The sequence below is a fragment of the Gigantopelta aegis genome, chromosome 14 (assembly GCF_016097555.1).
Source record: "Gigantopelta aegis isolate Gae_Host chromosome 14, Gae_host_genome, whole genome shotgun sequence".
Lineage (NCBI taxonomy): Eukaryota > Metazoa > Mollusca > Gastropoda > Neomphalida > Peltospiridae > Gigantopelta > Gigantopelta aegis.
Window position 1 is genome coordinate 2,407,233 of NC_054712.1, and position 8,783 is coordinate 2,416,015.

Genomic DNA, 8,783 nt, shown 5'->3' on the forward strand with positions numbered 1-8,783 from the left:
TCGGATAATAAATTAATCCTATACCAAATGTATCGGCTACTATTACGTTTGTGTTAATTTTTTAGTTTTATTGCACTGGATATTCCTGTATGCAGGTTGTATTGTTGAATTGACAGCGATTAGTACCACGTATCAATAGTATGTGTATATGAAAGCGCGTGAGCCACTGAGTGGAGTTTTGTTTTGTTTTGTCCGTGTATGCGTAGTGTCTAACTAGACGGTGATAAATATGTTTGAACTACCAGTCTATCAGTCAAGCTTGTCAACTTGTCATTTGTCCTTCTGTCCATCCACACTTGGCAACTCGTGCAGTTAATTTAGAAAATCTGGTAACTTCAAATATCAATGTCACAACAAAGGTAATTTTCTGATTGATGTGAAAAGATATATTGTTGTAATAAATATTGTTTACTGCAGATATAATTATCCGCAATAAGTGCTAACGACATGCTGGGTATATGTGTGCGTTCGCGCGTATGTGTGTGTATCGACACTTGGTTATTGTTTGACTGGTTGGTGAAGTCCTACCGTGTTGACGGTTCGTGCACGTGGGTGTGCGAGCACGTGGGTGTGCGAGCACGTGGAAGTGTGTATATACATGTTTACAACTACACATGTTCATTGCTTGTATGTATTGAAAATACCCTTGCGTTACACCAAAGGATTTGTGTGAGCGAGTTTACGTGCATTTATGATTATAGTCGCACGTATATATAATTTTTGTTTTTATTAGTAATGTTATTATTGTTTAAAATTAAATGCTACGAACCACACCATTTCATAATTGTGGTTATACGTACTGTTTTACCCTTTTTATTATCTGCTTTTTTATTCTGTCGTATCTTCTACTCTTTTTGAATGGTTACAGATAAAAAAAACACATATGAAGTTGTCTATGATGAGATTGCTTTATTGACAGGTGGGTATTGCGTCGCTGCTGATTATAAGATAATGCACATAGTATTTGATACGTTTAATGTACCAGAATTTTGTCAAGCTTGCTACCATGTATATCTATTAGTATTATTTTGCTTCATATTAGGTGAACCCCTTGCCTTGCCCATTCACAGTTTATTTTTAATATTGTTACTTGATGTCGGTTGATATAGTTGTGTACCGGGCAAGAGTAGGGTTGCACCATAGTTTTGGATGCGGCAAACTGATTACCGATCTGATGAGTTTGTATTTTTATTTATGTTGTAGTTTGTTAGGAAAACGAGTAATAACTTTAGTTCTTTTACAATTGTTTTTATCTGGTGATGTCCATTTGAATCCAGGTCCACCCATTACGGTGTCATCTAGTATATCTGTTGCCCACCTGAACGTGAACGGACTTCTGCCAAAAGTAGATCTCATTGAAACGGAAATGTGCGATTTTGATGTAATTGCGATCACTGAAACCCATCTGAACCCTAACATCTCCAATCAAGATATTATTATTAAAGGATTTCATGAACCATATCGCAAGGATAGGACATATAATAATTGGGGCGGAGTAGCGGTTTATGTAAAAGACAATATAATATCTAAACATAGAGAAGATATGGATGTCCCCGGTCTGGAGGCTCTCTGGGTGGAATTGAAAAGTAATAAATGTGAAATCCTATTAGGTACTTTTTATCGCGCACTATCTAGTACTACCGAATCGTGGATTTTAATTGAAGAATCGTTTAGTAGTGGTATTGATGATCGTATTAACAAAGTCATTATGATTGGTGATTTTAATGCAAACGTTTTCGAACGTGTCCATCCTAAAGTTGATCATTTGTGTGCCCGATTTCAATTGTCCCAATTAGTTAAAGAACCCACACGAATTACAGAAAATAGTAAAAGTACGCTCGACCTGATATTCGTTTCTTGTCCATTATACATTGTATCTTCCAATGTTCTTACTCCTTTCTGTAGTTATCATTCTCCAGTTGTGCTTCATATTGGTCCTAGACCTCACGAGAACAAAATACATGCATTTCAAAGAACTATCTGGGATTACCCTTCTGCCGATATTTGTGGTCTAAAAACATTTATTTCAAGTTTTAACTGGGATAACATTTTCCAATCGGAGTCCATTGATACAATAACGACAAATATAACTAACGTTTTATTAAATTCAGCGAAAACATTTATTCCTTATAAAATAGTTACTGTCCGACCTAGAGATAAACTTTTTATGAATGGCAACATTCGAAGATTAATGCGACAAAGATATAAACTTTTTAATAAAGCTAAAAACAATAATACTCCTAATGACTGGGCCAACTTTAGGAAAACACGTAACTTGGTAATATCGGAGGTACGCAAAGCCAAATTAGAATATTTTAAGAAAATAGACAATAAAATTAACAGCTCAACCGATATTGGTACAAAATATTGGTGGAAACTTGTTAATTCTCACTTTAAAAATCGTGGGAGTATTAGTTCAACTATAACACCGCTGCTTGTCGATGGTAACGTTATTGATAATCCTAAGGAGATAGCCAATGTTTTTAATGAATTCTTTATTAAACAATCTACTTTACACTGCCCGCAAGGAGAGCTTCCGACAGTAGACCTTACAGTTGATCCACTTATAGAAATAGAGCTAGTACAGTCCGAAGTAGAAGATATCTTAAACACCCTTAATACATCCAAATCATCCGGCCCCGACTTTATTAGCAATAGATTACTTAAGTTACTAGCTAAAGAACTTTCATACCCTCTAACACGCTTGTTTAATCTATCATTACACCATTCCATTTTCCCCTCAGATTGGAAACTTGCTAACGTAAATCCCATTCATAAAAAGGGTAGTATTCATGAACCAAGTAATTATAGACCCATTTCACTTACAAGTAATCTCTCCAAACTTTTCGAGAAATGCATTTCTAAGCACATTTTCAATTTCTTTAGAATAAATAACACCATAACAAAATTCCAGTCTGGCTTTATTCCTGGCGATTCAACTGTTAACCAACTAATTGATTTTTATCATTTTATTTGTCATTCTATGGATGAAGGGAAAGAAGTTAGAGCAGTATTTTGCGATATAAGCAAAGCATTTGATCGAGTTTGGCATAAGGGTCTGATCTATAAATTAGAAACTGTTAGGATTTCGGGAAAACTCTTATTATGGTTTGAAAGCTATTTATCTGATCGAAGACAATGTGTAGTACTACAAAACCATTGCTCTCATACTAAACCCATTTCCGCAGGTGTTCCGCAAGGTTCTGTTCTTGGTCCTATTTTGTTTTTGGTATATAATTATATAAATGATATTGTTAATGGGATTACTTCAAATATTAGATTGTTCGCTGATGATACCTCATTATTTATTACTGTTGAAAATCCTGAACTATGTTGTAATATTTTAAACTCTGACTTAGAGCATATTAACAAGTGGGCTAAACGGTGGCTTGTTAAGTTCAGTCCCGAAAAAACCGAAACCTTGTTGTTTAGCCGAAAAATTAAAAAACCCAGCAATCCTAAGTTATTTTTAGACAACGTACAAGTATCAGAGGTTGATGTCCATAAACACTTGGGCCTTACATTCCAGAAATCTGCGGAATGGGATTTCCATATACAAAATATTGTAAGTAAGGTCAGTAAAATGGTAAATTGTCTTCGATCCTTTAAATATAGATTATCTAGAAAATCATTAGTAAAAATCTATAGATCATTTATTCTTCCCATTTTTGATTATGCCGATATTCTTTGGGATAATTGTAGTCTCCAACAGGCATACAATCTTGAAAATATACACTTGGACGCTTTGCGTACAATTTGTGGTTCTGTTCGGGGAACATCTCATGAGTTGCTATATAGCGAAACTGGTTTTATATCTTTATCAGAAAGGAGAAGTCGCCATAAACTATGTATGATGTATAAACTTTCTAATAACTTGCTCCCCACATTCTTGACATTACAATTACCACGCCCCATTTCTGCAAAAACCCCATATCACACTCGTAATGTAGATCGCCTCCTTACATACTTTTGTCGAACTAAACTTTTCGCGAATTCATTTTTTCCTTCCGCAGTTAAATTATGGAATAATATAACGTCCGATATTAGGAATTCTTCATCGTTAAATAGATTTAAATCAGAATTAAATAAATCAGACCCAATTGTACCGTGCTACTTTTACGATGGTGATAGAAGGCAACAGATATTACATAGTCGACTCCGCCTGGGAACTAGCTATCTAAATGGTCATAAGTTTGCAAGACACGTAAGTGACAGTTCATTTTGTACTTTTTTATGTTATTGTCCACTATATAATGTAATTCGTAATAATCACCTGTCAAAATATCACAATCTTAATTGCAAGACTTTATTATTTGGTGACCCAAATTTTAGTACCCACGAAAATAGTGTTATATTTAAATCTGTTCAAGACTTTATAATTAATAGCAAACGTTTTGATAACTAACCATTCATTATTCCTCCTTCTCCCTTCCCTACTGTGACTAAATAATATCATATCAACTATCTGTTTTTATTTTTCCTTTCTTCTCTCTCTCTTCCATTCTTCTCATCTTAGCTAATTTGAATTTATTTAAATTATTATACTATTTCTGTCATCTTGATGTATCAAACTTGTATTTATAAATGTAGGGAGAGGCCTTAATATAGGCTCTTGCCTGTTGGCCAATCCCAAACCGCAGTTTGACGGCAATAAATATTGTTTAAACCAACTAATTTTTGTATAATTCACCATATAATGGGTTCTGACCCTAACCCCTCGATATATATATATATATATATATATATATATATATATATATATATATATATATATATATATATATATATATATATATATATATATATATATATGTCATAGTTTGGTTGATATATTGCATTTAGTGGGCTTTTTTTTATTAAAAAAAAACACACAAACGTTAACATGGTCGCTTATGGGATGTTATTTGGTATAGGACAACCTTAAGATGACTTAAATAAAGTGACAGACTTGACACTTGTGGTGGCAGCAGTACTCATGACGCGTGCCACCGGTGTGGAAGGATATGCTAACCTTTGATGATGACTTAAATAAAGTGACAGACTTGACACTTGTGGTGGCAGCAGTACTCATGACGCGTGCCACCGGTGGGGAAGGATATGCTAACCTTTGATGATGACTTAAATAAAGTGACAGACTTGACACTTGTGGTGGCAGCAGTACTCATGACGCGTGCCACCAGTGGGGAAGGATATGCTAACCTTTCGCCAACACCTGATATCATCACTGGTACGACAGTGATTCACAAATGCATGACATCATAACTATATTTATTCCAATGAGCTATGTCCTATGTTAGGTTTGATTTAGTAAAACTAGTCTGGGAGAGGTAGTCCTCATTTGATCGGTGCAAGAAGGATCTATTTAGGCTATAGTAAAACTAGTCTGGGAGATTTTAGTCCTCGTTTGATCGGTGCAGGAAGGATGTATTTACAATTGCCCAGTAAAGGATCTCCTCGAGAGTGGCTGTCATCTCCTCTTTTCTTTCTTTTTTGGTCATTTAGGCTATAGATTCGAAAAGCCATCTTAGCGCTACGATATCGTAAAACCGTGGTACGAAATTGCGTCATTATGACATACGTCATAGTTTTACGATATAGAAACGCTATTGATAGCTTGGAATATATGGGCCCAAGGCCCGGTTAATGAAGCAATTTCAGGGAGCTGACTGAGATGGAGGACACAAAGCAGTTTCTAGGAGGGTTCGGGGGTTTTGGTCCCCTATACAATTTTGTAAACTAGATGTCCTGAAATGCAATTCCCTGCATTATCCATCTCTGCCTTAAGATTTATTATCATTAATATTTTTGATTCAGAATTATTGCGGTGGGGGGGGGGGGGGGGGAGAGGGGCGTAGAGCCTAGATTTTAGTGCTAAATCACCATAAGGGCAGACAGTAGTTATGCGCTTAAGGTGATCTTAGCGCTAAGATCGCTTCTTAAAGGCACTCGGTGACAGATTTAGTGGTCCTTATTTCTCTAAATATGGATTATAAATGGAATTACATTCATTTGGAATACCAAACCTCTCTGTTGTATCAAGCAAAATAGTTTAATTGAACCACGATTGAGGGAATCCCATGACAACCAGTGAGCAGCTTCATTTTTAAAAATTGGAACTCTTTTATGAGGAGTCTAAAACGTACGACAAAACCGAGTAGTGATGAGGCTATATATAAGACAACCATGTATTATACCCTTGAACTTTATATACACGACCGCCGTGTATAGAGACGTAAAGGCAATCACTCAGCCACAGATGGTTGACCTAATTAATGACCTAACAAAGTATTATATGAAAATATATACATTTGATTTGTCGCTAAAAGTACTTTATTTAACCGTCTACATAACTACCACAACCCACTTATTGTTGATATTTTAGCAACAGAAGCATTTTAAACGCCGACAAACCCGAATAGTTAGACCTTTGCGTGTACAGGTAAATTTATCGTTAGTTGTATGCGGACAATTTTTTTGCAAAATATTCCATAACCCCATGGGGAATTACAGCCGTCTTAGGATAGGACTTGTTACATTTTAAAGAATACTGTGAACTAGACAGTGTTTATATACGAAGTGGCTATACATACGACGGCCGTGTGTATAGCCTCCACTAACGAGGGCTAGCTATATATACAGAAAAAAATGTATATAGGCGGTAAATAAGTATTTGATTGATCCATATTACCGAACCACATGAAACAGAAGGAATACATACTATGTACAGACATTGCGTTGTGGGTACAGGGGAGGTGTGTGTGTGGGGGGGGGGGGGTAAATATGAATATAGCGGACCCTTTTGTGCACGTTTTTCATAGACAACAACCGTATATGAATATTGCCTCTGCAGTAATCAAATAATAATAATAATATTATTATTATTATTATTATTATTATGTCTCGACCCCCTCCCCCTGTAAACTTTGCTCGCCTCAATCTAAAACCCTGAACATGAGCCTGCTATTTATTATTTTATTTCAGTGTATTCGCTGTTATATTGACATAAAATAATATAAACAAACAAACAACCTGACTGCAAATTTACTCGTCAACCGAGGGAGCCTTGCAAACATTATCACCTTTTGCTGTAGAGACGGGACTCCAAGGCTTGGCTGGTGAGCCAAAGAGTATCAAAAGTTTAAAGAATGGTTCTCTGTTGGTAGAATGCTCCACAGAGTCATTCCAAATGTCTCAGATCCACATTGTTGTGTGATGTATCTATCAAAGTCAGTGCGCACAAGTCCCTTAATTCATCAAAAGGCGTGTTTCGAATGTGTTTTAAATGCCAAACATTTGGACATGGTCAAAACAACTTCCGTGGAAAATTGACAGGTGCACGGTGTGGGCTGTTTGACCACGAGAGCAAGACATGTCATACTGATATTTCATGACTAACAGCAAGGGAAACCATTTTGCGTACTCTCGGGAGTGCCCAAGATTGCAGCATGAGAAACGGATATAACAGGTTAGAGTTGAAAAACGTCTGTCGTTTCCTGAAGCCAAAAAGTTGGTGGAGACCAAGTCAACTGTTGCAGTTGGGAAATCCTATGCTGCAGCAGTTAAAAGTCTGTACTACAAATACTTCAGTTCAGACGGATTTAACCTGACCTATTGGTGTTGATCGCTATCAGAAAATATCGGATATTGAGAAGGCTTAAAAACAGACAGCAAAGGCTGTTCAGAAGCAAATTACTCTGTCCCATGTATCCTCTGATTCTAAGAATCCACCAACGGTTTCACCAGCTAGACAACCAGGTTCTAGCAAACATGTGACCAAAAAGGACACCAAAAACAAAACACAAAGATAATTTGTCAGGTAGAATAAAGAAACATGAACAGCGATCAGTTTTAACTGGTAATTCGTTTGATCATCCACAAACCAAAAGACCACCATCAAAGGCTAAGATAATGCCCTTACTTCCACCCAATGTTAAATAAAATCCTACAGTGGAACTGCCGTGGGCTTAGGCCCACTTTTGATGACATTTTTAAAACACATAATCCTCTTACAGTGTGACTTCAAGAAACTTGCTTGAAGGACACTGATCATATCACCACGTGAGGATTTAACCTCTATCATACATTTCAAGAAACTGAAACTAAAGCATCTGGGGGTGTTTCCAATCTTTTTAATGAAAACATTCCTCAGAGTATCGTAACATTAAAGGCACATTGTTACAGACCACTGACCTATTTAATGGTCTAACAAAGTATTACCTTAATAACAATAATTTTATTTGTCCCTAAATGTACTTTATTCAACCATCTTCATAACCACCATACTCCATTTATTAATGATATTTTGTAAAAAAATAATTGAATTATGGCAATGGTCCAAATTCAAAAACTAAAATTAAGGAGAGGGATAACATAGATTTCACTCCATCATGGTTTCAATTAAGGTGATGCGATAGCTAGATTTGGTTTCCAACAATTAATGTAATTTTTATTTATTATCCATTTTTAAAGAAATAAGGTCCTTAAATCCGTGACAGTATGCCTTTAACTACTAATTTACAAGCTGTTGCTGTAAAGGTTACAGCTCATAAACCTATTACTCTCTGTTCAGTTTACTTGCCACCTCGTAATCATTTATATTTTATTCATGTTCATTGATAATTTTCAAAAAGCAAAGTTCTATATCTTCTGTCAACAATATCTGTTATGAATTGCATTAAACTAAAAATTTATTACTAGTTAACACTGAAAACAGACATCCGTAAACGCAAACTCTTTAAACTAAGCGACACCATTGTATGAGTTTGCCAAATCGTGATAACGTC

The 8,783-nt window shown here is 35.8% G+C and overlaps 1 protein-coding gene across 1 annotated transcript in view; it reads right to left on the reverse strand.

Moving 5' to 3' along the window:
- LOC121388386 (probable glycosyltransferase STELLO1) overlaps window positions 1-8,783 on the reverse strand; it is a 49,663-nt gene that overhangs the window by 16,077 nt on the left and 24,803 nt on the right. The window lies entirely within an intron of this gene.